The sequence below is a fragment of the Schistocerca serialis genome, unplaced genomic scaffold (assembly GCF_023864345.2).
Source record: "Schistocerca serialis cubense isolate TAMUIC-IGC-003099 unplaced genomic scaffold, iqSchSeri2.2 HiC_scaffold_1235, whole genome shotgun sequence".
In the NCBI taxonomy this organism is placed as follows: domain Eukaryota; kingdom Metazoa; phylum Arthropoda; class Insecta; order Orthoptera; family Acrididae; genus Schistocerca; species Schistocerca serialis.
Genome location: NW_026047442.1, coordinates 62,501 through 67,500, shown reverse-complemented (window position 1 = coordinate 67,500; position 5,000 = coordinate 62,501). Strand labels below are relative to the sequence as shown.

The 5,000-nt window shown below is 63.2% G+C and overlaps 1 pseudogene; it reads right to left on the bottom strand.

Moving 5' to 3' along the window:
- The window catches only part of LOC126436371 (large subunit ribosomal RNA), a 7,776-nt pseudogene that overhangs the window by 2,322 nt on the left and 454 nt on the right, over window positions 1-5,000 (bottom strand).

Below are 5,000 nucleotides of genomic sequence, written 5' to 3'. Positions count from 1 at the left end.
CACCGTCAATGGCGATGTGTAGGCGCGCCGCCCACATTTCCCCAACCTGCGTTGACGATTTGAGGAGGTGGCCCTCCCACATTAGGTGGCGCTCCAGCACCTCGATCTCACGCTGCACCTCATCCATGCCTGCACCGTCGCAGGCTGGCCCTATCTTCTTCAGCGCCAGGAGACGGGACCGACGGAGGGTCGGACCCATCCATCGGCAAGATGGAATGCCGAGGCCCCCCTGGGCAACAGGAGCGTGGAAGTATCCCAGGGGGGTGTCCGCCGGAAGGCGGAACCATCTCCTGACGGCGGCCCGGATGGTGACGTCGGCCGACTTCAATGCACCCACCCGGGTGCGGCTGAGGGCCAGCCCGTGGTACAGGCCAGGGAGAAGTACGTTGGTGAGAGCGTGGAGGCGCTGTTGCGGCTTAAGCGGAGCTCGGGAGATGACGTCAAGCTGCTCCACCAGGTGGCGACGTGGATTGAAGACACAGCGACCCGCCGTGGAAAATTGCAGCCCCAGGTACCGGAAGGTTTCACCCACACGCAGGGCAGGCATGGTGGTGTTGCCTGCTGTGAAGGTGACATTGCTGTCCACCTTCACCTTCTTCTCGCGCCCTGACGCGACTAAGGCGAGGGTGAAACACTTCCGGGCGTTGATCTGCAGCCCCAGGTGGGCGAGGGCTGCGGTAGCTGCGTCGATGAGGGACTGCAAGCCCCTCGGGGTCGCTGCAAACAGCAAGACGTCATCTGCAAAGGCCGCAGCGTTGACTCTGCGACCGAGGATCCGAGCTCCGATGTGGGAGGGCAGTTGGCCTAAAACGTAGTCCACCGCAAAGTTGAACAGGAGGGGGGAGAGGGGATCGCCCTGGCGAACGCCCCGTGCTGGCTGCACAGACACGCCCACGCCGGCGCCGTCCGCTATCACTGTCGTGCTGCCCTCGTAGCACCGCTCGACATACTCGACAAAACAATCCGGCAGTCCATGCGCCTTCAGCACGGGCCGAAGGGCAGCATGATCTACCGAATCGAATGCCTTAGATACGTCGATCGATGCCACAAAGACAGAGCGGCAGGAGCGAACTGCGTCGGTGAGAGCAGTGTCCAAGATGAAGGTATTTTCCAACATCCCATCCCGAGGGATGAATGCCCGCTGACGTTCGTCCACAGCACATGCGCGCATCAGGCGTGACGCGAGAACCTTGTGAAAGGTCCGCGCCAACACCGAGCAGACCGTAATGGGGCGAAAGTCAGCGGGGGATGTTGGTGCAGCCGTTTTCGGGAGAAGGGACGTCCGCGCGCGAAGCAGGCGATCCGGAAGGGCGCGGGCCAGAAGGAAGAGATTCATCACTTTCACCAGGACTTCGTGCGGCAGGCGCCGCAACTCCGCTGGGGTAAGGCCGTCCGGCCCGGCTGCTGATCCCCTGGGCGGCAACGCGGCGGCGACCTCCTCATGTGTGACCGGCCCCCATAGGCACTCGGGAGCGACAGGCTCCGAGTGCGGGAGGAGGCGGTCACGAATGAAGCCCGCGGTGGAGATGGGCTTCTTTGTGAAGAGGTCCGCCCAGAAGTCCAGCAGACCAGGGATGGCAGGTGGCGGCTGGAGCAGGGTGCCATCCAAGAGGCCGCGCACGCAACGTGCACGCGACCGTCGGAAGGCATCCTGCGTTCTCGCGTACTCCCAGCGGCGCCGCTTGCGCTTCTGCGTCGGCGGCGCGGCAGGCGGCCGCTTCGGTGGTTGGCGCGGCCGCTGTGTCCTGGTGATCGATCTCTCCCCTCTGGACCCGACCGACGCAAGGGCATCCGGGAGCATGCCCAGGATGACATCGGGCGGCGTGCCCCGCCCCAGACCTATGACACGATCCAGGGCAGAGAAACGCTGGGCGGAAGCGGGTAGCCCCGCCAGATGCTCCCAGATGGCGGCGTCAGTCGGCCCCTCCGGCGGCGGCCCGGTGGTGTCGGCCGCGAAGTCCTCGGCTGCGTCGACGGGCGGCGCAGCGGCCTCGCCCGCGTCAGGCAGCGGGCTCGCTGCTCCCCGGCGGGACGCCGGCTCTTCCCCCCGACCGATCTCAAGCGCCTCCATGAATTGGCGGACAAGCTGCTTGTGGGCAGCTTGCCGCCGTCGGCACTTGATTGCCTCAAGCGTTCGGTCGGGGAACATCCTGATGAGCTCTTGATTTACAAAGAAGAACCGGGCGTCCCTCTCGAGGAACAATTCGGCCTCTGCCTTGGCGAGCGACAGGACTTCTTCCTCCGTCCACCTCGCGCGATGCCTCTCCGTGACGATCTCCGCGTTGGCGGCCGCAAGGTGTTGGCGGCGGCGATGGACCCCGAGACCGTTCTTGGTGGTGAAGCTGCGGTGGCACTCACTACAGGCGTATACTGCTGCAAAAGTTACAAGATTTTCGGCACGGCCGGTTGGCCGGCTAGGTGCTGGGGGAGTTGGGGTGGCACCTTCAGCGGAAGGGCCACCACTTTTTCTCTGATTACTGCCCCCAACTAAAAAAGGGATAGTGCGAGGGGGGGCTGGTAACCCCCCCAAGCCCCTGGTGCGGTCTTCCACTCTGCGAAAATCAGCGGGCCCACGAGAAGGGATAGTTACTCCCGCCGTTTACCCGCGCTTGCTTGAATTTCTTCACGTTGACATTCAGAGCACTGGGCAGAAATCACATTGCGTCAACACCCGCTAGGGCCATCGCAATGCTTTGTTTTAATTAGACAGTCGGATTCCCCCAGTCCGTGCCAGTTCTGAGTTGATCGTTGAATGGCGGCCGAAGAGAATCCGCGCACCCGCGCGCCCCCGGAGGAGCACGCTAAGGCGGACGCGGCCTCGCAGCAAGGAAGATCCGTGGGAGGCCAAGGCACGGGACCGAGCTCGGATCCTGCACGCAGGTTGAAGCACCGGGGCGCGAACGCCGCGCAGGCGCGCGCATCCTGCACCGCCGGCCAGCACGAGGCCGACCAACGGCGAGAGCAGACCACGCCCGCGCTAAACGCCCGCACTTACCGGCACCCCTACGGCACTCACCTCGCCCAGGCCCGGCACGTTAGCGCTGACCCACTTCCCGACCAAGCCCGACACGCCCCGATCCTCAGAGCCAATCCTTATCCCGAAGTTACGGATCCAATTTGCCGACTTCCCTTACCTACATTATTCTATCGACTAGAGGCTCTTCACCTTGGAGACCTGCTGCGGATATGGGTACGAACCGGCGCGACACCTCCACGTGGCCCTCTCCCGGATTTTCAAGGTCCGAGGGGAAGATCGGGACACCGCCGCAACTGCGGTGCTCTTCGCGTTCCAAACCCTATCTCCCTGCTAGAGGATTCCAGGGAACTCGAACGCTCATGCAGAAAAGAAAACTCTTCCCCGATCTCCCGACGGCGTCTCCGGGTCCTTTTGGGTTACCCCGACGAGCATCTCTAAAAGAGGGGCCCGACTTGTATCGGTTCCGCTGCCGGGTTCCGGAATAGGAACCGGATTCCCTTTCGCCCAACGGGGGCCAGCACAAAGTGCATCATGCTATGACGGCCCCCATCAACATCGGATTTCTCCTAGGGCTTAGGATCGACTGACTCGTGTGCAACGGCTGTTCACACGAAACCCTTCTCCGCGTCAGCCCTCCAGGGCCTCGCTGGAGTATTTGCTACTACCACCAAGATCTGCACCGACGGCGGCTCCAGGCAGGCTCACGCCCAGACCCTTCTGCGCCCACCGCCGCGACCCTCCTACTCGTCAGGGCTTCGCGGCCGGCCGCAAGGACCGGCCATGACTGCCAGACTGACGGCCGAGTATAGGCACGACGCTTCAGCGCCATCCATTTTCAGGGCTAGTTGCTTCGGCAGGTGAGTTGTTACACACTCCTTAGCGGATTCCGACTTCCATGGCCACCGTCCTGCTGTCTTAAGCAACCAACGCCTTTCATGGTTTCCCATGAGCGTCGATTCGGGCGCCTTAACTCGGCGTTTGGTTCATCCCACAGCGCCAGTTCTGCTTACCAAAAGTGGCCCACTTGGCACTCCGATCCGAGTCGTTTGCTCGCGGCTTCAGCATATCAAGCAAGCCGGAGATCTCACCCATTTAAAGTTTGAGAATAGGTTGAGGTCGTTTCGGCCCCAAGGCCTCTAATCATTCGCTTTACCGGATGAGACTCGTACGAGCACCAGCTATCCTGAGGGAAACTTCGGAGGGAACCAGCTACTAGATGGTTCGATTAGTCTTTCGCCCCTATACCCAGCTCCGACGATCGATTTGCACGTCAGAATCGCTACGGACCTCCATCAGGGTTTCCCCTGACTTCGTCCTGGCCAGGCATAGTTCACCATCTTTCGGGTCCCAACGTGTACGCTCTAGGTGCGCCTCACCTCGCAATGAGGACGAGACGCCCCGGGAGTGCGGAGGCCGCCGCCCCGTGAAGGGCGGGGAAGCCCCATCCTCCCTCGGCCCGCGCAAGGCGAGACCTTCACTTTCATTACGCCTTTAGGTTTCGTACAGCCCAATGACTCGCGCACATGTTAGACTCCTTGGTCCGTGTTTCAAGACGGGTCGTGAAATTGTCCAAAGCTGAAGCGCCGCTGACGGGAGCGATTATTCCGCCCGAGAGCATCCCGAGCCAACAGCGGCGCGGGTCCGGGGCCGGGCCAGGTAGGTCCGTCATCCGGGAAGAACCGCGCGCGCTTGCCGGGAGCCCGAGCGCCCAAAGGGGCGAATCGACTCCTCCAGATATACCGCCGGGCAGCCAGCCAGGACACCGGGGCTCTGCCCAACAGACGCGAACCGAGGCCCGCGGAAGGACAGGCTGCGCACCCGGGCCGTAGGCCGGCACCCAGCGGGTCGCGACGTCCTACTAGGGGAGAAGTGCGGCCCACCGCACACCGGAACGGCCCCACCCCGCGGCGAGTGGAAAGGCAACCGGACACGACCCCGCCGCGGATTGCTCCGCGCGGGCGGCCGGCCCCATCTGCCGAGGGCGGAGGCCAGTGGCCGGATGGGCGTGAATCTCACCCGTTCG